General features: G+C 43.8%; 1 long non-coding RNA gene across 1 annotated transcript in view; it reads left to right on the top strand.

Moving 5' to 3' along the window:
- The window catches only part of LOC122462908, a 49,599-nt gene extending 25,880 nt beyond the window's left edge, over nt 1-23,719 (top strand). The window contains exon 3 of the long non-coding RNA XR_006285804.1: nt 22,740-23,719. This is a non-coding gene — a long non-coding RNA (uncharacterized LOC122462908). The remainder of the gene's footprint in view (nt 1-22,739) is intronic.
- The last annotated feature ends 1,456 nt before the right edge of the window (nt 23,720-25,175 follow it).

The following is a 25,175-nucleotide window of genomic DNA, read 5'->3' on the forward strand; positions in this document are numbered from 1 at the left end:
AAAGGGAGATCTGCACAAGAAGGGAAGTTTTCCAGCCCCTGATCAAGCCCTATTTTTGTTCTCATGGCCAGAGTAATGGTCCCATTGGTCTCCTTGTTTTTACCACCTAGAGACAGTATCTCTGGGTCTTTCATCTTTAGCTCATTTCTTGCTGCAAGATTTGCTTCCACTGAGCATCTTTTTAAACTTTCCTTTTCCAGGATCTCTGGTTTCCCTGCCTGACCCACATCAGCACTCTTAGCAGGCTCCCCAAGAGGGATCAAGAACTTGAACATCTTCCTCCTCTTTCTCCCGTCATGGCTGCTAATAGAGTTATCAGGTGAAACGTGTAAAACCTGTTTCACAAAGCAGTGCCCCTGCGTGTGCCCTTCTGCAGGGGGTCTATGTATCTCTATGTATTGAACTAGTGGTTGGAAAGATGTGATGAGCCAATGTTACTAACCTTGAACTCCAGCTCTTACACGACTGCAGGACATACATTAGGGCTTGAGAATTGGGCCACCAGTGACTTTTAAGCTAATGTTACCACTCTCATCTAGGCATGCACTATTTTTGTAGAGAATTTGCAAGCTGGAATCATTTTGTAAAAACACTTATCTAGTTTTCTCTATTTTTACTTGTAAATGAGGGGAGCGGTTGTAAAGATACATTCCCTGCCTCTCAACTCGAACTAGAGGAGACAAGCCAGCCTATGATAAACACAGGACAACATTTCAGGTAAGGGCAGGAGTGAGAAGATAGGAAGAGGGATTGCTCGAGGGGGAATCTGAAGGAGGAGAGTGACGGACAGAGAGACGGTCCTTGGCATAGCACAAACAGAAGACATCATGTATGAAGGGATGGCTGAAGAGAAGTGGTTAGGAAATTGTGTTGAGGGAACAGACATAAGCGTAGGGGAAGGGTAGCACAGAGCAAGGTGAGAGCAAGCATACGTAGCACTTTATCAATAAGGACAAGGAGCTTCAATTGAATAAGAGACATCAGAGCGAGAGGGGGATGCACTGTGGGGGCAGCAGATGAAGATATTAGAGAGGAGAGGGTTAAGCACCTCTGTGCAAGACAGGGCTGTTTGGTGCTCAGCTGAGAGTATGGACCGACTTTGCGCAGGAACTAAGGACTACCATAAACCACCACTGCTCCAAGTGCAAGGTGGACTTCTTTGACCTTGTCTCTCTCTAACAAACACAGAACAGCACATAAAACAAAAACAAAACACTACACTACCCACACAAGAATGAGAGAAAGAACTACCTGTGAGAGATGTAGGTATATTGCATAAAGTACTCGTGGAAGGGGCTACGACGAGGAAGGCAGTCCAATAACCTGAACAGACTAGCAGCTGCATTTTGTTAATTGACTGGAGGAGAAATGGGGAGAGACTATGAAGCCAGATAAGAGAAAATCATAGTGATCACAGAGGTGACCGCTGTTTTAAGCCAGTAGGTAAAGTAGATTGAAACAGGAATGGAAGCATTCACCACACCGACCAAGAGGAGGACCACCTGCTGGGGATCTCAGCTTACCCAACCCAAGAAGAAGAGTAGGGCTTTCCTCTGCTTTTAGCCTCCGGGTTTCACTGTGGAGACAGTGAGGAAAAGGCAGCAGGGCTGAGCAGGAGACTTGATGTAAGGGGAGAGGGAAAGGAATCATAAAACATAGTTCAAATATTTTCTTAGGCTATGATTTTTATCACATCGAAGCTGGGCTACACCACAAACCCAACCCCAAGCTGTCCTTTACATTTACAGGAGATCTGCACAGATAAGTCCTTCCAAATAGTTGACTATTTAAGTGCAGCGGGAGAAAAATCAAGTTGGAAACATCTTGAAAAGTTGAGAATTCGAAGCTGAAATGAACCATCTCTTGATTCCATAATGAAGACCAGCAGCACCTCCATTTGATTTCAGATCAACTTGCTTCAATCCATCGTGCTTCCCCTCTCTCCACATCCCCAGGAGGCTGTTCTGCTAGCAGGCTGTATTGACAGCTTGGGTTTAAGTTTGAACAAAGGCAGTTTTTATAGCAGCACATGCACGGGGATGCTGCCTAGTCACAGTGTGAATCTCACTAGCCTGCTTATCAGCTGTGACAAACAATGCATATTTAAAAAAATTTAGTAAATGACTAAATCAGTGGGGGCTCTAAGTAACGTACCACTTAGAGGAGAAGAGCTGGAGCAAATGATTTTGTTCCCATGACTCGTCAGAGGGGCTGACCATGACCTTGGTGGGTTGGAACTTTTCCATTTCTTAATTAAAAAAAAAACACAAAAAAGATTTAACTGAATCGTACCACAACCTGACCAACATTTTATTTCTGCCTCCAGTCTTAGTGCTTAGAAAAGATGCTCTGATGATTTAACCACAGAAGAGCAAACCTCAGTGTGGGAATATTTGGAAAGTGCTGAATTTATTATTGGTATTACAGTAGCCGCTAGAAACGCCTAGCTGCCCAATTATGCTAGGTGCTCTGCAAAGTAAAAGATCATTTGTCTCAAAGATCCTACAGTCTAAATAGAGATTAAGCTTGGAGGACGTAAGAGAGGCACAAAGTGGTGACCTTCACACACTGTTCAATGGCAGGGCCAGGAATAGAACTCAATCTCAGCCCAGTGCCCTACCCACTGGATCGTGCTACCTCGTGCTGGATGTTAAGTGAAGATCAAAGGCAGAGGCTAGGGCAGTGGCCTCAAGGGCTGCAGCTAAAATGTTGTGACAAAGTAATGATGAATTGGGCTGATGAAGGCCTGGCAAAGGAGGTATGTGCTACATTCTCTGAATACTATCTGTATGACTTGTGCTCAGTGGATAAAGTTCACCCTCATGCAGACACACCACACAAGGCTCTGTGCACCACTTACTCCCTATTTAAAATGTATCCTGCTCTGGAAAATAACTGTGCAAAAGAGGCATCGGGGAATCACAAGTTGATCATTTGTCATTAACTCCATACCAAACGGGGCCAGTTCACAAGTAAAAAAGACGTTTTGAAATTGAAAAGTCCCCCCTCCCCCCAATTCTCAGCGCTGCAAGCTCAACCCACAATCTGAGAATCAAGATTCTTGCAAGGTTCTACAGAGCATGCCCTCATAATTACACCTGTACAGTTCCATTGCTTTCAGATTATGCCTGTTGCCTTTAATGGATTTGCACAGGTTTAAGTGATTGGAACACAGTAAATGTCTCTCTCATTCTCCCACCCACCCAACACAAAACAAAGCCTATATTTAGAAACAGACCAATTGCCACATCTTTAAATCAGGACTTATAATGCAATCACACAAACACAGCTACTATCCATAAAATAATAAACCTCTTCTATGGGCAGGGAGTGATGGGGGAAAGCCTTTTAACTTATCTCATCCGTTTGTTTTGCTTTGCCTTCTCAGAGCCTGCTTCCCTGAAGTGACCCTCTGGCTGCAGGACTCCATGGAAACAGAAAGCATAGACCACAGCAATGATATATTTCTATTGTCTGGGACATGGAGAACAGTGCTATAGGGTGGACATTAAGCCATCACTGTGGATAGAAAATGGGAACTCATTTTCATGACTTTGGAATCAGGTTGCACTTTCGTAAGTTCATAGTGCACACTGACAACAAAATCAATTTACCTCCCTGGGAACCTGATAGACCCAAGTTGGGTCTATTCTCTCCTGAAAGCCTCCAGTGAAAGTTGGAACAGGGCTTTACCCCTTATCATCTGGGCCCACCCAGAACCAACTTCTCTTAGATTCCCTTGTTCATCTTATTCCTGCAAATGAATGAGTTGCAGAGTTTTCTTTGGGGGGGATTCAGTTCCTGTCTCCTTGACAGCAGACTGATTTCATAGCCCTTTCCATGTTATTGGAATTAACAGAACCTCTTGGAGAAAGCTCACTGCTCCGTCACAGGCAGAACAAGCATGGCCGTTTTCCAGAAAACAAACTTGTGCAACATAAATAATTGACAATTTCTTTCAGAGAATATGAACATCTTCCTAACTGCACAGCCTTATGAGGATAGGTCTGACCGGAGAAGATCAGATTTAAACCAGAATGAAATAGTATGATATTATAACAGCATCAGTTACACTGAGCTTGAACATGCCTTTATGGATTCTCTTAGAACTGAATCCTGCATCCTTGGGTGTGGAGGGACCTGCCTGCCGTAAAACTTCTGTTGCCCTCCCACATGGGTAAAAGTGGGGAGAGTGACAGGATTTTGGGAGTCCATACGTCCCCTACACACCATGGAGGCCAGTTCTCTGCACCCACTGAGTGCACCCCACCATTCCCCCCACAGGCTGACAGTTACTTGTCCAAAGGGTTTGGTGTAACCTTAAGACTAAATGATGAACAGATTAAAAACCAATAAGCAGGATCTATTTGTGAATTATTTGTTCTGCAAAAGAGGGGCTAACTTTAGATCTATAGCTCTGCTCACTGTACAGATGGGCAAAGAAAAGCACAGAAAGTATAAATAACTTTTCAAAGTCCCCACAAAAGTCTGAAGTACACTGCGAGCTTAGACTAGCATTCCTGCCACTCAGTCCTCTGGTCCAACTACCTGTCAGTGTCTTTGCCAGCTTGACTAACTTTCCACTGCTTTCACACCTTCACATGGGGCCTGCAATGGCTTTTTCTCCTTACACTGGTTTTTACGTATCACCTGCTTTACTAAGTGATTATTCTGTTGACAAGCGAGTATAAAACAACCATCTAAAGCATGAAGATGGAAGAGCATGGAAAATTTATGTGTTTAAAATGCATTTAGTGTGGTGTCTCTTCATTCCTTTAATGGACCGGCTGGTCATGCCTGTAACTCGGGGAGAGTTTCGTGCCCAACCAATTAATTCACTTGATACATCTGCTAAACCATCACATCTGCCATTTTGATTCGGAAAATTCTTTTCAGTAAGATCTTTGAGCTCTTACCAGACATTACTTCAAAGGGGTTCACTGCACATAACTTCTGTAGAGAGCATCCAAGCAAGCAAGCAGTAAATGTATTCTTCTAATTGGTTTGGTAAATGGGGCTTTGTGCAGAATTTGTTTAATCAAGCACCACCAGAATTGCAAAGGCCTTTCAACGTTTTATTCAGAAGATGATGAATCCACGGTTTTCTGTCTTCCGAAAGGGAATACAAAACCATGGGCTGGTCTGTTTGGATTTATCTACAGTGGCTCAGAGGTTTGTCCTGGCTGCCAGCTTGCTAATGTTGTGAGTATTCAAGACTGCTCATCTCATAAGCGATGCAAATGGGAACCCAACCTGCTGTCTCAATGGGTAGATGGTACAATTTTCTTTGACAGGAACGTTGGCAAGGTGCCCAGCTCCCAAATTTAATCTGATTAACTTTTTTATTTTTATTATAACTTCCATCAGCTATTGACAAATCTATTGGCCTTCCAAATTAAGGACTAAAATAAAATACCAGGTTCCTCTAATGGACGATATAGGGGGCAGGCCTTATCTTACTGTCCCTTTGCCCTCCCCCAACAATTCCTTTCTTGATCACAGGCCAAACATTGAAATATACAATAAATTCTTAATTAGAGGACTATCCTGATTAATCATGAAAGGCTAGACGGTAGCATTGTGATTCTTGGTTAGAAGCTTTTAGCCCTGGTCTACACTAGGACTTTAGGTCGAATTTAGCAGCATTAAATCGATGTAAACCTGCACCCGTCCACACGATGAAGCCCTTTATTTCGACTTAAAGGGCTCTTAAAATCGATTTCCTTACTCCATCCCTGACAAGTGGATTAGCGCTTAAATCGGCCTTGCCGGGTCGAATTTGGGGTACTGTGGACACAATTCGACGGTATTGGCCTCCGGGAGCTATCCCAGAGTGCTCCATTTTGACCGCTCTGGACAGCACTCTCAACTCAGATGCACTGGCCAGGTAGACAGGAAAAGAACCGCGAACTTTTGAATCTCATTTCCTGTTTGGCCAGCGTGGCAAGCTGCAGGTGACCATGCAGAGCTCATCAGCAGAGGTGACCATGATGGAGTCCCAGAATCGCAAAAGAGCTCCAGCATGGACCGAACGGGAGGTACGGGATCTGATCGCTGTATGGGGAGAGGAATCCGTGCTATCAGAACTCCGTTCCAGTTTTCGAAATGCCAAAACCTTTGTCAAAATCTCCCAGGGCATGAAGGACAGAGGCCATAACAGGGACCCGAAGCAGTGCCGCGTGAAACTGAAGGAGCTGAGGCAAGCCTACCAGAAAACCAGAGAGGCGAATAGCCGCTCCGGGTCAGAGCCCCAAACATGCCGCTTCTATGATGAGCTGCATGCCATTTTAGGGGGTTCAGCCATCACTACCCCAGCCATGTTGTTTGACTCCTTCAATGGAGATGGAGGCAATACGGAAGCAGGTTTTGGGGACGAAGAAGATGATGACGATGATGAGGTTGTAGATAGCTCACAGCAAGCAAGCGGAGAAACCAGTTTTCCCGACAGCCAGGAACTGTTTCTCACCCTCGACCTGGAACCAGTACCCCCCGAACCCACCCAAGGCTGCCTCCTGGACCCAGCAGGCGGAGAAGGGACCTCCGGTGAGTGTACCTTTTAAAATACTATACATTGTTTAAAAGCAAGCATGTGAAAGGATTACTTTGCCCTGGCATTCGCGGCTCTCCTGGATATACTCCCAAAGTCTTTGCAAAAGGTTTCTGGGGAGGGCAGACTTATTGCGTCCTTCATGGTAGGACACTTTACCACTCCAGGCCAGTAACACGTACTCGGGAATCATTGTACAACAAAGCATTGCAGTGTATGTTTGCTGGCGTTCAAACAACATCCGTTCTTTATCTCTCTGTGTTATCCTCAGGAGAGTGAGATATAATCCATGGTCACCTGGTTGAAATAGTGTGGTTTTCTTCAGGGGACACTCAGAGGAGCCCATTCCTGCTGGGCTGTTTGCCTGCGGCTGAACAGAAATGTTCCCCGCTGTTAGCCACAGGGAGGGGGGAGGGTTGAGGGGGTAGCCACGCGGTGGGGGGAGGCAAAATGCGACCTTGTAACAAAAGCACATGTGCTATGTATGTAATGTTAACAGCAAGGTTTACCCTGAAAGAGTGTAGCCAGTGTTTTATAAAATGTGTCTTTTTAAATACCGCTGTCCCTTTTTTTTCCTCCACCAGCTGCATGTGTTTCAATGATCACAGGATCTTCTCCTTCCCAGAGGCTAGTGAAGATTAGAAAGAAAAAAAAACGCACTCGAGATGAAATGTTCTCCGAGCTCATGCTGTCCTCCCACACTGACAGAGCACAGACAAATGCGTGGAGGCAAATAATGTCAGAGTGCAGGAAAGCACAAAATGACCGGGAGGAGAGGTGGCGGGCTGAAGAGAGTAAGTGGCGGGCTGAAGAGAGTAAGTGGCGGGCTGAAGAGAGGGCTGAAGCTCGAATGTGGTGGCAGCGTGATGAGAGGAGGCAGGATTCAATGCTGAGGCTGCTGGAGGACCAAACCAGCATGCTCCAGTGTATGGTTGAGCTGCAGCAAAGGCAGCTGGAGCACACACTGCCACTACAGCCCCTGTGTAACCAACCGCCCTCCTCCCCAAGTTCCATAGCCTCCACACCCAGACGCCCAAGAACGCGGTGGGGGGGCCACCGGCCAACCAGCCACTCCGCCACAGAGGATTGCCCAAAAAAAAGAAGGCTGTCATTCAATAAATTTTAAAGTTGTAAATTTTTAAAGTGCTGTGTGGCATTTTCCTTCCCTCCTCCACCACCCCTCCTGGGCTACCTTGGTAGTCATCCCCCTATTTGTGTGATGAATGAATAAAGAATGCATGAATGTGAAGCAACAATGACTTTATTGCCTCTGCAAGCGGTGATCGAAGGGAGGAGGGGAGGGTGGTTAGCTTACAGGGAAGTAGAGTGAACCAAGGGGCGGGGGGTTTCATCAAGGAGAAACAAACAGAACTTTCACACCGTAGCCTGGCCAGTCATGAAACTGGTTTTCAAAGCTTCTCTGATGCGTACCGCGCCCTCCTGTGCTCTTCTAACCGCCCTGGTGTCTGGCTGTGCGTAACCAGCAGCCAGGCGATTTGCCTCAACCTCCCACCCCGCCATAAACGTCTCCCCCTTACTCTCACAGATATTGTGGAGCACACAGCAAGCAGTAATAATAGTGGGAATATTGGTTTCGCTGAGGTCTAAGCGAGTCAGTAAACTGCGCCAGCGCGCCTTTAAAGTCCAAATGCACATTCTACCACCATTCTGCACTTGCTCAGCCTGTAGCTGAACAGCTCCTGACTACTGTCCAGGCTGCCTGTGTACGGCTTCATGAGCCATGGCATTAAGGGGTAGGCTGGGTCCCCAAGGATACATATAGGCATTTCAACATCCCCAACAGTTATTTTCTGGTCTGGGAATAAAGTCCCTTCTTGCAGCTTTTGAAACAGACCAGAGTTCCTGAAGATGCGAGCGTCATGTACCTTTCCCGGCCATCCCACGTTGATGTTGATGAAACGTCCCTTGTGATCCACCAGAGCTTGCAGCACTATTGAAAAGTACCCCTTGCGGTTTATGTACTCGCCGGCTTGGTGCTCCGGTGCCAAGATAGGGAGATGGGTTCCGTCTATGGCCCCACCACAGTTAGGGAATCCCATTGCAGCAAAGCCATCCACTATGACCTGCACATTTCCCAGGGTCACTACCCTTGATATCAGCAGATCTTTGATTGCGTGGGCTACTTGCATCACAGCAGCCCCAACAGTAGATTTGCCCACTCCAAATTGATTCCCAACTGACCGGTAGCTGTCTGGCGTTGCAAGCTTCCACAGGGTTATCGCCACTCGCTTCTCAACTGTGAGGGCTGCTCTCATCTTGGTATTCATGCGCTTCAGGGCAGAGGAAAGCAAGTCACAAAGTTCCATGAAAGTGCCCTTACGCATGCGAAAGTTTTGCAGCCACTGGGAATCGTCCCAGACCTGCAACATTATGCGGTCCCACTAGTCTGTGCTTGTTTCCCGAGCCCAGAATCGGTGTTCCACAGCATGAACCTGCCCCATTAGCACCATGATGCCTACATTGGCAGGGCCCATGCTTTCAGAGAAATCTGTGTCCATGTCCTGATCACTCACGTGACCGCGCTGACGTCGCCGCCTCGCCCGGTATCGCTTTGCCAGGTTCTGGTGCTGCTTATACTGCTGGATAATGCGTGTGGTGTTTAATGTGCTCCTAATTGCCAAAGTGAGCTGAGCGGCCTCCATGCTTGCCTCGGTATGGCGTCCGCACAGAAAAAAGGCGCGGAATGATTGTCTGCCGTTGCTCTGACGGAGGGAGGGGCGACTGACGACACGGCTTACAGGGTTGGCTTCAGGGAGCTAACATCAACAAAGGGGGTGGCTTTACATCAAGGAGTATTTCAGGCAGGACTTCACGGAGGGTTCCAATAAGAAATGGTGCACCTAAGTTATTGTTCTTATTGGAACAAGGAGGTTAGCCTGGCCTCTGATTGATACATGGCTAGATTTACCTCGCTGCACCTTCTCTGTGAGTGACTGCAGTGTGACCTAGAGAAATGAGTCCCCTAGATGGGGGAGGAGGCAAATGAGTACAAAACAAATCTGGTCTATTTCTTGTTTTGATCCACTCCATCTATCTTTTACATCTTTGGCTGGCAGCAGACGGTGCAGAAGGACTGCATGCCATCCACATCTCATGGCTGCTCGGCAGAAGATGGTACAGTACAACTGCTAGCCATCCTCATCTCTTGCCTGCCTGCTCACCATAAGACGGTTCAATAGGACTGACTGCAGGACTAAAGAGAATGACCTGGTCAAGTCGCTCCAAATTTAGTCCCTGCGCCCATGTCTGCCCAGGCGCTCCCAGCTGACGCGGCCAGGAGCACCTTGGACATGACGATGACGGCTACCAGTCGTATTGTACCGTCTGCTGCCACAAGGCAATGGGTTGCTGCTACTGTGTAGCAATGCAGTACCGCGTCTGCCAGCACCCAGGAGACATACGGTGACGGTTACCTGAGCGGGCTCCATGCTTGCGGTGGTATGGCATCTGCACAGGTAACTCAGGAAAAAAGGCGCGAAACGATTGTCTGCCCTTGCTTTCATGGAGGGAGGGAGGGAAGGGGGGACTGACGATATGTACCCAGAACCACCCGCGACAATGTTTTAGCCCCATCAGGCATTGGGATCTCAACCCAGAATTCCAATGGGCAGCGGAGACTGCGGGAACTGTGGGATAGCTACCCACAGTGCAACGCTCCGGAAGTCGACTCTAGCCTCGGTACTGTGGAAGCACTCCGCCGAGTTAATGCACTTAATGCACTTAGAGCATTTTCTGTGGGGACACACACACTCGAATATATAAAACCGATTTCTAAAAAACCGACTTCTATAAATTCGACCTTATTCCGTAGTGTAGACATACCCTTAGTCATACTCCCCTTGAACAAAGAACATTTTGTTTTGTTTTGTGAAGAAGATGCAGTGATTCAAATCTTCAAGAGTGTGAGAGTGCATTACACACGTTGCTGCTTTAGGCAGAACTGGCCCCACCTGTTTAGAATTACCCCACCCAAGTACCTCATCACGCTCACATACAACAGAGGACTTATTTTGTCATGGTCCAATCCTCTTTTCCTTCTCCAACACTGAGCCCAATTTTTAATTCAGCTGTTGCCAGGCATAGCTGTCATTCTTACCTAACGCTGGTACCACTTTTAGATTCAGCTCAGGATGGAAGCCTGCTAGTTGCTTTCCTGACACACATCACTTATGGTGACATACACAAATCCTTGCAGAGTCCAGGGAGACCTGATCTTAGGCTGCACTGAAATAATGTATAGAGAATCACTGAGAGCTGATTGAGAAAGGGATTGAATTGAACCCCAAAAGGGCATTTAGAATTCACAAGCAATGAATTCTGTGCTGAATTCTTTTGAACAAATATGCCTTTCCCTAGCAGAAACCACGGGCTCAGCCCACATCTGCTGCCTTCAGTATTTCTATTCATAGCTTGTACAATTGGGAAATGCAGAAAATCTTGTTTACATGGCCAGAGGCTAAGATAAGGTCAGTTACTCAGCCGGAAACATCCAGACCTTGGAAATGCTCTTATTCTTCCTATTATTGTTTCAATGTTCCACTTTTCTTGTGGTATTAAATCCCACTCTGTCTACTGCTCTGGGAGCGATCGGTCAGGATGGAGGAAGTCGTCTGTCACAATGGCAGCCCTAGGTGGGAGGTGTTCCCACCTTCAGAGGTACCCAGGCAGGGTCCAGCTTTGGCTACTCTTACTCATGGAGTAAGTCACCACTCAGCATGGCAAAAGATAGCCGAATCTGGTTCATTATTAGCCAAGCATTTTGCATCTGTCCCTCATGATCTCTCTTCCTAATTGTGATAAATCCTTCTGAAATTAGCTTTATTGTGCCAATGCCTTAGACATTCCCTCTTCCTGTTTCCCCTCCCGGGTAGACAATTCTCCTTCAGTGTTAGGAATTACTATTTAATAACTCAGCTATGTAACTAAGATTGGGACCATGTGCATGTTAATATTAAGATAAACAGATCCCTTTCCAGAAATACCATGAAATTTACAGAGGAACATTATGTCAACAATAGCGGCAGAACCATGGAGAGGGTATTTTCCTTCATGCTGCTGCATGTAGGGGAGATGTCTTGGCTCAAGTGCACTTTGTAATTTAAGAAAAGGATTATGAGTCCAAGCAACAGCAGTACCAAGCAATTAATGAAATTGCTCTTTTGGGAGGGCTCAGTGTACTCTCTTAAATATGTTGAAAATTACCCACAATTCCTGAAGGGCTCTACGTGGAACAAAAGCCAGAATTAAACCCTGAACTTAATATAATAATGTGGAATAAATCTTGAGGCTGCTAGTCTGCAAGTTCCCTCTACTTCTTGCTTTAAGTCGTCATTCTACCTGCTGCATACATCTCTCTACTGCTGCACGACTCACCGGGGGATTATGGATATAACATTTCGTTTTAATATTTTATTTCTGCTAATATTTATTTCAAATGTAATATGTTCGAATATCACCATCTCCCCCGGTGATGGAAGACAAGGCAGAACTGGGCTGTAGAAAATACATAGTCCCATTCAAAGTAACCAAGTAAAGCTGTGAACCAGCCTTTGTGTTGTTCCAAGCAACAACAGCTCATGTCACTGGCCTACACATCTACAGGAAGAGGGGACAGATCTAAATCAGTGGCTCAAGCTTTCCAGACTACTGTACCTCTTTCAGCAGCCTGATTTATCTTGCATACCCCAACTTTCACCTCACTTAAAAACTTCTTGCTTACAAAATCAGACATTAAAAATACAGAAGTGTCACAGCACAATAGTACCAAAAAATTGCATGTGTTCATTTTTACCATATAATTATAAAATAAATCAATTGGAATATAAATATTGTACTTACATTGCAGTGTATAGTATATAGAGCTGTATAAAAAATCATTGTCTGCATGAAATTTTAGTTTATACGGACTTCACTAGTGCTTTTTATGTAGCTTGCAAAACTAGGCAAATATCTAAATGAGTTGATGTACCCCTGGAAGACCACTGTGCACCCCCAGGGATACATGTACCCCTGGTTGAGAACCACTGATACAAAGAATCTCTTCTCGGGGAACACTGAGGCGACAGCCACAGTTCTGCAGCATCATCCCAACTCTCTGGAGAACTGCTTCAGTGGTGTTTGAGGAGGGAATGGAGCAAAAACCAGCTGCTTCCCCTAGCTAAGCTTGTAGATTTTGATTCCAGAATCTGATCAAGAGTTGATGCTGTGCTGGGCCCACCATTCCTCCCAACCCCTCCCCAGAGGCTGTTCCTGAGCAGTTGCAGGGGGAGTCAACCATGAGCAGCATAACTCCTGTTGACACTGTGCTGTCTGGTGATTTACACAGTTACAGAGGTGGACAACGCAAGCACTTAAATATTACCTTATAACACGGGCTACAGACATTATAGGTGAGATTAATGCAGGTAGCATCTTACAAGCATTCAGAAACATCTAAACACAAAGCACATTTTTGTAATTCCGATACCTCTATCAACAATACTAACAGACAGGTGAGGCAGGCTAATTCCGGCTATGTATTTGTCAGTGTGCCGTTGAGATAAGGCAGGGGCTAGGCCTGAGCTGGCATCTGGTTTGCCAGCATCACATATTCTCAGCAGATCATGGTAAGGTCAAGTTAGTTAAAGATGGAAAACAAAACTCGGATCATTGAGTCCATCCAACTGCATATGCAGCATGTAGTATCCTTATAAATAACATATCGGATAATAAACAAGTACTCAACACTCAGCCATCGTAAACACTGGTTCAGATTACTCAGTGTTTGCAGAGATCACCCGGAGTTATTTACTAATGAGTTAGAACAAGCATTGTTAATTGTTAAGCAATAAACTAAACTACAGGTGAGATCACATTTTAAAATATAACAGATTTATTTGGGCATAAGCTTTCGTGGGTAAAAAACCCCACTTCTTCAGATGCAGGGAGTGAAAATTACAGATACAGGCATAGATATATTGGCACTCCATGCATCTGAAGAAGTGGGGTTTTTATTCACGAAAGCGTATGCCCAAATAAATCTGTTAGTCTTCAAGGTGCCACTGGACTCCACATTGTTTTTGTGGATACAGACTACCCCTCTGATATTTTAAAATATGACAGACTAATCATTAATTATATTCACTGAAACTCATGACCAAAATACAGATAATAGATACTTTGTTTCCCTTCATAGTGAAAAAAAATAGTACCTAATATTTGATGATCGATATTTTTTGATGCTCCCCATTTCTTAATAGTTACCATAATCAAATCTGGAGAGTTTGTATATTTGAGCTAGTAGTTCAAGGCTGTGCATTTGTCTGCAAAGTCTGACAAGTGATCAGAGAGTATAACCGTGATTATTCCAAACCTCATTTATCCAGAACGCCCCATTACCGATACAGGGCCATCTATCTACATTCTTATTCTGCACCTTTCATTATGGTATTTGAGTGCCTAAAACAGGGTCACATTCAGAGCTGGGTAAATACTGCAAAAAATTTTTCCCATGAATATTCCAGTGAATTCATTTAACAGCATTTGTTTTCATAGAACATTTGTGTATTACATTTTGTTCACAAGAAAGTTCATTGAAAGCAGATGCACAAGCTTTTGAATGCCAGTCAGTCTCCTTTCCAATGCATTTAAAAAAAAATAAAAAGATTCTGAGTTAAGATTTGAGAATCCTCTGGAGTTTCTATCTATTCAGCAATTCGGCCCGGATCAAAAGCCCACTGAAGTCCACGGAAAAGCTCCCATTTGTCCTCAAGCTTATTAATAATTTCACAGTTTGTCTGAACTTTATTTCTTGAATTATGAACAGAGAGAAGTGTGCTTGTACTTCTCACACCAGTGCAAGTCAAGAGTAACTACTGAAGTCGAGGAGTCACACCAGTATAAATCTGGTGTCAGAGAGAGGAAAATCGGGCCTTTTGTGTCTATGGTGGTTTTACTAAATTTATCAGCAGATTTTTTATACCATTGACCACAACCTGACATTCACTCATCTATAGAAGAAACAGAAGTGGGGGAAAAAAGATGTAACACCTCATTTACCCAAAGTCTGATACAAATTTGTATAGTAAGAGGTCAAAGGAGCCCTTCCAATGCAGATAAAGTTGCAGTGTTACGTCCTGATGGCTTCATACACCACTCACTGTAATTTATTTTTAAACAGTTTAATGGAGCATATTGATTTTACGTTCCTGCGTTTGTCCCACTGCCATGTGACAAAGCTGCTGAGTGTTTGACTTCAGCTGATGAACAAAGGAAAGGCTGCTAACATTACTGGCTAACAGAATGCTGTGAGACATATCTGTGATCTGCAACTCCCATTGGCTTCAGCGAGAATTGTAGACATGTGTCAAGTGGCAGAACTTAGCTCTGTAGCCTGAAGAAATGCCATTACCTGAATGGTGAGTGCAAACAGTAATGCCTTGGAACTAGAAGCAGAAAGGAAATTTACTTAAACTAGAGGCCAAGAGGGAGAGAAGGCAACTGATCCTCATCTGGAAGGCAAGACATGGAAAGATGTGCAACCAATGGTCATTCTGTGACATGTCTCCACTTTGACAATAAAGACATCATCACTAGAACTTCCAGGATGCAGTCTGCTTGCCTTGAGAAAAACTATTCTACACGATGACAACTTCCCCACTAGGGGAAACCATTCCTGACTCTGTTTGCATCCTTATTGTTACCTACATTTTCTTGATTAATTTAGTTCAGTGACAGCACCAGTTAGGCTTTCCCAGTTCCCATCACCACCTGGAATGCTAAAGGAGCCAGGCAGCCGAACAAGTGGTGTTAGTTGGGTTTCCATGGTAGAGAGAGCTCCACTCTATAAACTAGGGTGAAATTATCTTCTAGTATTTCAGACTCTGACCTTTACAGAATATAGCCCCAAATGATTTTCAGTCAGTGCCTGCTCTGTTTGATGTTGAAGCCCATTCTGAAGGTAAAAAGGCCAGTGCATTGAGGCAACTCATTATTCCACTCTTCTGCTCTCTCTTGATAGATAACAATTCTGACCTTTGCTACAGAAATAGGTTGGGGTGTGCAGCAGAAGTTCATTTTGAGTGACACCATCAATGCTTACTTACTCTTCCAGAGACAGGAGACGCGTGGGTGCAGAAAATGCCATCAACAATCCAAGCAGCGTTGCTCACTGAAAACGAGTGGGGAAAATGTGTGATTCTCCCATTTCAGTAGGCAGGGCTAAACCCTTGAAAATCTGGCCCTGTGAGCATCCTGGCAATATCAACGGGTCTAGGACAAAACCATGCCGTTCTGTCTAATGAAGCAAGAGCTATTTGGGAATGAAAACAATGAGAGTTGCTGGGTGCTAAGCACCGAAGTGACGGGATTCTAGGTGCTGAAATGGAAACTGAACTCTTTGAAAAGCTAGCCCCAGTTAAGGATAGTGAGTATTTGAAAAGCTTGTTGTAATTAAATGAAGGAAATTCAGTATGCGAAAGTACCTTGTGTTAATGGGCTACAAGAAATGTACCAACTATGTTAATGTTCAGACGGTCCTTATTTGGAAAAATCAGTCTGAAGCCTAATGATCAGTTCTTGATTTCATTCATTTTGTTAATTTTAATTCTAAGGTCATTTGATGTGGTGTTAAGGATGGTAATCTGTTCTGGTTTGCGCCAGATTTTTTTTTTGCCCGGTCGGGCAGATAAATGAAATGCAAAAGTCTGAGCAATCCATTTTGCCAAGATTCACAGATTACCAACCATATGAGTCTACACTCAGGAGAGTCAGGTGTATACACATTCGCCAGTGTTCAGCTATTTCTGCTGAAGCTCCAGTCAGTCTATGCAGCTCATCAAAGGCATCTCTGGAGCGCTGTTGGTCATCAGTACATTTGCAATCTCCACGAAAGAAAAGAATTTCACTGCATTGTAAGCCCATGCATGGGTCAAGAAAAGTAAACACAATTCAATTTGGACACCATGCTGCTGTCCAAAGTTGGTACAGCCAACATTGCTGAGATCTGAGTAACTGCTTTCCTGCATTTGAAGCTTTTTCATTAATGACTTTGAAGGTCGTCAGATAGAGTAATATACAGTGACGCCATCAGGAGCAGTAATAGAATCAATAAGCTAAAGATCCTTGCTACTAATAAGGTCTTTGGCCTTTTGGAAATAATTATTTATAATCACTCTGTGATGTTTGTGCTATCTGACTTCAGGGAGCATTGGCACAGAGTATGCTGGGTGCGAGCCTCAGCTACCATAAATGGGTATAGCTCCAATGACGTTACAATTTCCAGTGACACAGAAATCAGTGGGTCTTCTGCACCCATTTACACCACCTGAAGAGCTGGCCACTTATGCTCTCATTAGGCCACTGTTTAGCACACTGTCCCATTCGTCCATTGTTTAGTGCATTCTATCTCACTGGTAAACAAACAAACATGGACCAAAAAACACCCCATAACCACCACAAAACTCCCCCTTTCACCCTCTCATTCTATGCAATTCTAGCTCCTGGAGAGGAAAAGCTGGCAGTGTTTACTGCCCAAGTGGTGAAGCTATGAGCTACCAACTGTTTCATTCCAATAAGAACATAAGAACGGCCAGACTGGGTCAGACCAAAGGTCCATCCAGCCCAGTGTCCCGTCCTCTGACAGCGGCCAATGCCAGGTGCCCCAGAGGGAGTGAACAGACAGGTTATCATCAAGTGATCCATGCCCGGTCACCCAATCCCAGCTTCTGACATCTGATGGTCCCCTTCATTTCCCCAGCATCAGGGGGCAAGTGGTACTGAACAGAGAGGGCAATAAACTGAAGAATAACTTTTCCTTTAAAAAAGTTATTTAAAAAAAAAATCAAATCCTTAATGCCAACAAGACCCATTGTAGCTGCCCTCCACCAGATAGCGATTGGCTGCTCACTAAGCACAGTTAATTGTAGCATCTCTGCCAGTTTTTAATCACACAGATAAAAACCATTAAGTCAGCCACCATTCAGTACTGCATAATTCATACAAGTTCATTTTTCTTATGAACACTGCATTTTTATCTGCTGACTACGACACTGCTTCGAGTCCAATCTCTTTAGAAAGGAATTATAAGCAGGCAGCTATTTTGCAGAACTTTAACAGCTAAACATTCACTTGCTCACTAGGATAAGTGGATCCATGATGATGTTGCCCTGTAGCCAGACAACACCAGCATGATCACTTCCAAGCATTTAGGAACACAGGATTCATGTTCTTAAGTCATTTAGTCTTAGAAATACTTCAGAAAATTCCAACCCCCCACCCCACCTGTTGTCATGGTGAACTTGCCAAAAACTCTTCTCTATAGAGACGCATGGATTAGTTGGGAGGTCACCACATTATCCCATGGGACCCCAGAGTATTTCTTTCCCAATGAATTCACCCTGTTTTCCTTCCTGTCCGTGGAGTCACTTACAGAGAAAGACCAACGGAATAGGATAGAAGGATTTTGGTGACCACAGCATGCTCCAGGAAAACCGACACATGGACATCATCTGCTTGTATGCATCAAAATCACTTAACGTTTAGCCAGATGCGTGTGAGGTGCAACATTCAGTCTCATATCTAGATTCTGAACAGGCCAAAATTCAGGAACTGTTATTCAAAGGCCCATGATAGACACTTAGCCATAAATGAGAGCTGCATCCAGGGTTCGGGGAAGTTTTTTAGTTTTTTCTGTATCCATTTTGGCTTAAATATGAGTAAAATGAAGCAACAAGAACTACGAAGCCCTGTTTTTTGCTTTGGCCTCTTTTTTGTTCTGTTCCTGCTGCTGCTCACTTGTTTTCATCTCTGTGGGCCGGAGACAGTCACAACATCAAATGGATCAGATTCAATGGCTGAGCGATATAAAATGGAAGGAACCAAGGTAAAATTCAAATGGGGAGGGCAAACTTTTTGGCCCGAGGACCGCATCTAGGAATAGAAATTGTACGGTGGGCCATGAATTCTCACAAAATTGGGGTTCGGGTGCTGGAGGGGGTGAGGGCTCTGGTTGGGAGTACAGGCTATAGGGTGGGTTTGGGGATGCGGAATTTGAGGTGTAGGAGAGTGCTCCGGGCTGGGACTGAGGGGTTCAGAGGATGGGAGGGGGCTCAGGGTTGGGGCACCAAGGTTGGGGCTCCCCTCTCTCCCCACCAAGACAACTTTTTCCCCTGGAAAGAGAACATCTTACTCTCCCCCAAGGCCTCTTATCTTTCCCAAAGAAGTCAAGTTACATGACCTTACTGCATCTTACCACCGGGGAGTGAACTAACTGTGTCACAGGTGGGGCTGAGGTTTACTTCTTCTTAAAGTGAATGCATCCGATGAAGTGAGCTGTAGCTCACGAAAGCTTATGCTCAAATAAATTGGTTAGTCTCTAAGGTGCCACAAGTACTCCTTTTCTTTTTGCCAATACAGACTAACATGGCTGCTACTCTGAAACCATTCTTCTTAAAGGGCCACCAAGTGACCCTCCCATTTATGACACCCTTTACAACTAGGAAAAGCTCCCAGTCAACATCCTTCAAGTCCTTCTTCAACATTCACCTCCACCAGGACATATACAGGAAGCTGCAACCTCATGATGTGTAAACCCGTGGCAAATTATGATCGCTGCTATTGACTGGGTCCCTCCCTCAACCGTGGCCCATTCATCAACCAGTTATGCCTTATCTTTTAGGCTCTAAATATTTTGTGGGAGGGGCCGTTTATTATGTTTTAAGTACCTAGCACAATGGGACACAACCCATTTTTGAATTTAGGTGCTACTGAAATATAGAAGTTAAATAATAATAAATCTAGGGCTCTGGGAGCAGAAGAGTCACAGAGTGCTCATTGAAGTCAACTGGCGAACTCTCTCTCTTTGCATACAAAGACAATGTATGGGATTCGGTACACTTCTCTAGGCAGCATAATGCTTGCCTTTGACAGTTAACACCCTATCACTCTAGAGCAAGAAAAACAAGCCAGCCCCAACCACATCTGAAGGTAGTTTACAAACATGATTCTAAGATGCACTTGGCTGCAGTGTGGACTGGGCTTTGCGGTGGGGGGCGGGGGGGAGGAGGAGGGGGGAAAACATACCTGGAGCTGTGATAAAGAGGTAGCAAATCCCTACTTTTTTACTGGCTGGTGTTCAAAGACTCATTAGGCCTGAGAGTGAAATACAGCATCTTGATTTCAAAATACTTTATCATACAAAGTATTTCTCAGGCCAACTCATTAGCAGTCTTACAAGCAGAGGCAAAGTTATCCAACTTATTCCCAACAGTGACCTAATTCCTAGGAAGAGCAGCAGTTGAGGTAAATTACTGCTTTTTTGTATGTGGTAATGATGCTGCCAAAAAGGAGGATGTATTTTATTACCTACAATTCCTCCAGGATTTTTTTGGGGGGATCATCTTTCTGCTGCGTAGATGCCAATCAAAGCTACTAGAGGGACCTGTTAACAATAACTTTTTAAAAGTAACATGGTTTTGGTGTGTGTCGTATAAGAAACTAGCATTTTTGTGGAGTTCATTTTCATGTAATAAATCCACTGCCACGACAGAACTTGCTGCCACTACAAACTTCATTTCTTCTTTCCAGTGTTGCAAGGTGGCTAAATCATGAAGGCCATTTTTCTGAGAGTTCTGGGATGTGCTAGTCATCTAGTACACAGTGATTTAGGAACGAGACCATGAGATTACAACCTGATTACAAGAGAAATGAATTTTCCAAAGTAGCCCTTGGAATAGTGGTCTGGGATCTTCCAGCAGTTAAAACTAATGACAAATTGATTCACTCTTACCTAAGGGGTTTTTAGGACTGTTAAGAAGATACATACTCTGGTGCCACCTGCTACTCCCATGGCTGTCACTGTGAGAAAAACGGACTTCCTACGGAGGGCTTCCCAGACTGTGATACATGTACGACTGGTGCTACATGAGCTTGATATTTTACTGATTCACTTCGCAATCATTATTTAAGTAGGTGGTACGTGACCCAACAAAGTCTGGAACAGTGCTCTAGCCATAATGTTTTAACAGGCTATATACCAGATTTAAAAGACTTTGGTTCTCAGCGTAGAACCTCAGATCTAACCTTGGGAGCACTGATTCTGCATCTCAGCCTTCTGAGGTAAATCAGTTTAGTTTCCGGCAGTTTACTAAGTGCGAGTCTTATGGACAAGAGATGAAAAACCATGAGTCTATCTTCTCAACAGGGAACTTAAAAACAGTCCTTTTCATAATAGTTCTGTTTGCCTCAGTCTTTGGCCAAAAGTTCCCCTCTGCCCATTGTTGTTCAATGTGCTTTGAACACCAAAATGCTGCCCACGTCTCCAGGCATCACAGCACTTAACTGAAGTTAAGAATAAAGAACATATAAATCACCATACTGGGTCAGAACAATGGTCCATCTAGCCCGCCAGTGTCCTGTCTTCTGAGAGTGGCAAGTGCCGGGTGCTTCAGCTGCAATGAACAGAACAGGGCAATTACTGAATGATCTACCGCCTGATGTCCAGTTCCAGCTTCCAGCAGTCAGAGGTTTAGGGATGTCCAGAGCATGGGGTTGCGTCCCTGACCATCTTGGCTAATATCCATTGATGGACCTATCCTCCATGAATTTATCTACTTTTTTTTAAACCCAGTTATATTTTTGGCCTTCGGAACATCCCCTGGCAATGAGTTCCACAGGTTGACTATGCATTGTGTGAAGAAGTACTTCCTTACATTCATTTTAAACTTGCTGCCTATTAATTTCATTGGGTGACCCCTGGTTTTTGTGTTATGTGAAGGGGTAAATAACATTTCCCTATTCACTTTCTCCACACCATTCATGATTTTATGGATCTCTATCATAGCTCCCCTTAGCTGTCTATTTTCTAAACTGAAGAGTCCCAAGCTTTTTAATCTATCCTCATATGGAAGCGGTTCCACCCCCCCAATCATTTTTGTTGCCCATCTCCTTTTCCAATTCCAATACATCTTTTCTTGAGATTGTGCAACCATGCATGCAGTATTCAAGAAGTGGGTATACAATGGATTTATATAGGGGTATTAGGATATTTTCTCACTTATTATCGATCACTTTCTTAATGGTTCCTTACATGCTGTTAGCTTTTTTGACTATCATTGCATACTGAGCAGATGTTTTCAGAGAACTATCCATGACGACTCCAAGATCTCTGTCTTGAGAGGTAACAGCTAATTTAGACTCCATCATTTTGTAAGTATAGTTAGGATTTTTTTTTCCCACTGTACATTACTTTGCACTTATCAACATTGAATTTCATCTGTCATTTTGTTGCCCAGTCACCCAGTTTTGTGTGATCCCTTTGTAATTTCTCACAGGCAGCGTCAGACTTAACTATCTTGAGTAATTTACTATCGTCTGCAAATGTTGCCACCTCACTGTTTACCCCCTTTTCCAATCATTTATGAATATGTTGAACAGCACTGGTCCCAATACAGATCTTTGGGGGACCCCGCTATATTCCACTTTCCCTTGTGAAGACTATTTATTTCTACCCTTTGTTTCCCATCGTTTAGCCAGTTTCTGATCCTTGAGAGAACCTGACCTCATGTTGTGTGTATATGGTTAGAAGCACATTAGAATGAATGGGACTCTATAAAATGAAAGCTATAACAAAATTATTTTCTGTTCACGCAGCAATCCAAGCTATAAGAAAAAAATACTATCCTGCAATGTCCCCAAAGGATTGTAATATGATTGTGGTATTAGGCCATTATTTTCACCTCCTTGCAATTGCGCAAATGAATTGGCCATAGACATTTTACTGCCTTTGATTAGCGCCTCACCAGCCCATATGAAAATGCCATAACATATGACAGAAAGATTATGGCAGAACTGGTAAAAAGTATAAAAAGACAGCAGCTAAAACAATAAAGAACCTTACAGTGCTGTAGTTATGGCAAGAGGCTAAGAAAATGAGGTTTGTATTCATTAGAAGATAAGTGATAATGCAGGGTCATAACTGAATTGTATAATATACTGAGGTTTATAGACAAGGTTGATTTAGTGAAACCCTCTGAAGTCATGACAGGCTAAGGAAATGCTCACTAAATAGGTGGACATGCTAATACAATTAATTCATTTTATCTTTATGTGAGAGGCCTAGTCTCCTGGTTGGAAGTTCTATTATATTAAAGTGTTTACATCTTCTCTGTTAAAGAGAAACATTCTTCTGTTTCAGAATGAAGTTAAGAGCCGAGGTCTTTGACAGTGGAGCTCAGAGGCGTCAGACTGCTTTAAGCTAATGGGATGAATGTCATCTCGAGATCATGAGCTGCTCAACATCCTTCAAGAAACAGAAGAATGTCTGGCAGAGATTAGCTGCTCACCTGACCATCCCTCACTGGTCCTCAGCACGACAACTGCGCGTTGCCAATTTAGAAGATGTCCTTGTACCAGAGCTCATATCCAGCTGTGTTTGCTCACGTTCTGTCCCCTAACAATGTTCCTCTGAACTCTGAGATATAGAAAAACATTCAGTTTTTCAAATGCATGAGGAGAAGTCTCGACCTTGGTTTATCATCCCATTGATAATCTAACTGAATTATAGATTCTGTTCTGAAGAATCCGTCCTATTGTAAGTGTCTTGCAAAGTGCAAAGAGCAGCATTATATTATATGCTTATCTTTCTGAAACATATGGGTAAGAGGTAGTTCAACAATTCAGATCAAGTACTTCACATCCCAGCCTCTGGAATGCTTTCAAGCATTGTGCTGTGTTTTGCCCTGTGCAAAAGCAGGTTTTCGTTTGGCTGGAGTCAGCGGATGCCTTTGGATGTTTTACAATGAATGCCTCTCTTAAAATTGTGCAGGGTCAGGGTAAAAACCTCACAGCCTATCCTCACAGCCGTCCTAACCTCACAGCCCTGTCAACAGTTGCAGAACGGTGCAAATTCCTGGTAATACAGCTTGAGAAGTCGTAAAGAAATTGGTTGTGAAGAAATGATGCGGAAATGCCACAAGTATGAGACACATCCAGCTGTATGGGCGCATCCACCCGGTATATTGACAGGGCAGGCGTTTTTCTTTTTTCCCTGCACCTTAGTCATGAAGCAAAGCCATATTTCTTGCCATTCTCTGGCCTTTAGCCTAGCATGTTATTTTACACCTCATAAAACGTTTTATTAATAAAACTACAAAATAAAAAATAATTGTCAATGTCCTTCCCTGCTGTTGTAGATCAGGGCTGTGAAGCAGCTCCGAGTGTATTGTTTTGAGCTGCTGGCTCTCCAAGAGCTGTCGATTGAATTTCCAAAGAAACTACGCTCAGCATATCTCTCTGCAGTGGTAGTAGGATTGTCAGGATGCCTTTGGCCTTGTCTACACTAGAAAGGGTTTGCCAGTTCACGTATCCCAGTATGGATTTGCTGGCAAACAATCCTAGTTGAGACACAATTTATACTGGCAAATTAATGTTTATGCCTGCATAGCTTATACCAGTTCCCTGTACAAAATAAGATATATGAGCCCAAGGACTTTTTTTTTTCTTTTTTGCCAGTATAACTGCATCTATACTAGGGCTTTTGCTGTCACAACTGTGTCAGTTAGGGCTGTGATTTTTTTCACCCTTCTAACCAATATAGCTGTGCCTGCAAAATGTTTAAGTGTAGGCCAGACTTTAGTTGCATTCAGTTAAAATGTAGTCCCCTTTGAATTCATGAAATAGCACTAACAGTGGGTCTAGATCTTGTGTGTATTGTTTAACATCTAGCCAATCGCTTGACTACACACTAGTAAAAATGTTCAAGACGCCAAATAACCAAGTTTAGCCAAATTGCCTACAGACAAAGCAGTACAATACAGAAAGGGAGGAGTTAATACCATACCAGTCCTCACAGGAAGCACTTCTCTCACGTGCCAGTTCATCTTACACACAAGTTGTGCCTCTCAGGTGTGTGTCTGAGACTACATATATTTATAGCAAACCTGTTTACAGGCTAAAAAGCACTCTGTATGTCACCCAGGACTAATATTCACCAATCTGCTTTTTTTTTTTGGTCTTGTTTTCCTCACATCAGTCAGTACCTTCCTTTATTTTGGATACTACATTCCAGGCACTAGTTGCCTGGGAAAGTACCTCCCAGCTTGTACCGGGACGTGGTACCAATGTATCTTGTCTTTGACAAGTTTTGTATTTTCCAGTGCCAAAGCTGACTTTAACTTTGCAAAGTGTTATGGGATACTTAGCATGGGTGAACAGAATAACGGGAAGAGCAGAATACAGTCAGTTAACATAACTTCTCAACACCTATATACAATATTAATATTATGTGCATCATACCTATCCATGTGGTGTGCCTATTTGTGTAACGTATATATATGCTGGTTAATAGTTACAGACTTAAATTAGGACACTGCAGCAGGCTCTTTATCCTGAACCCGAATGCCTTGCCCATCAGAAAAAAAGAAAAGGAGTACTTGTGGCACCTTAGAGACTAACAAATTTTTTTGAGCATAAGCTTTCCTGAGCTTGAGCTGTAGCTCACGAAAGCTTATGCTCAAATAAATTTGTTAGTCTCTAGGGTGCCACAAGTCCTCCTTTTCTTTTTGCGGATACAGACTAACACGACTGCTACTCTGAAACTTGCCCATCAGAGGATCTCAATGTTTGTGATGCT

This window comes from Chelonia mydas, chromosome 14, assembly GCF_015237465.2.
Source record: "Chelonia mydas isolate rCheMyd1 chromosome 14, rCheMyd1.pri.v2, whole genome shotgun sequence".
NCBI classification, from domain to species: domain Eukaryota; kingdom Metazoa; phylum Chordata; order Testudines; family Cheloniidae; genus Chelonia; species Chelonia mydas.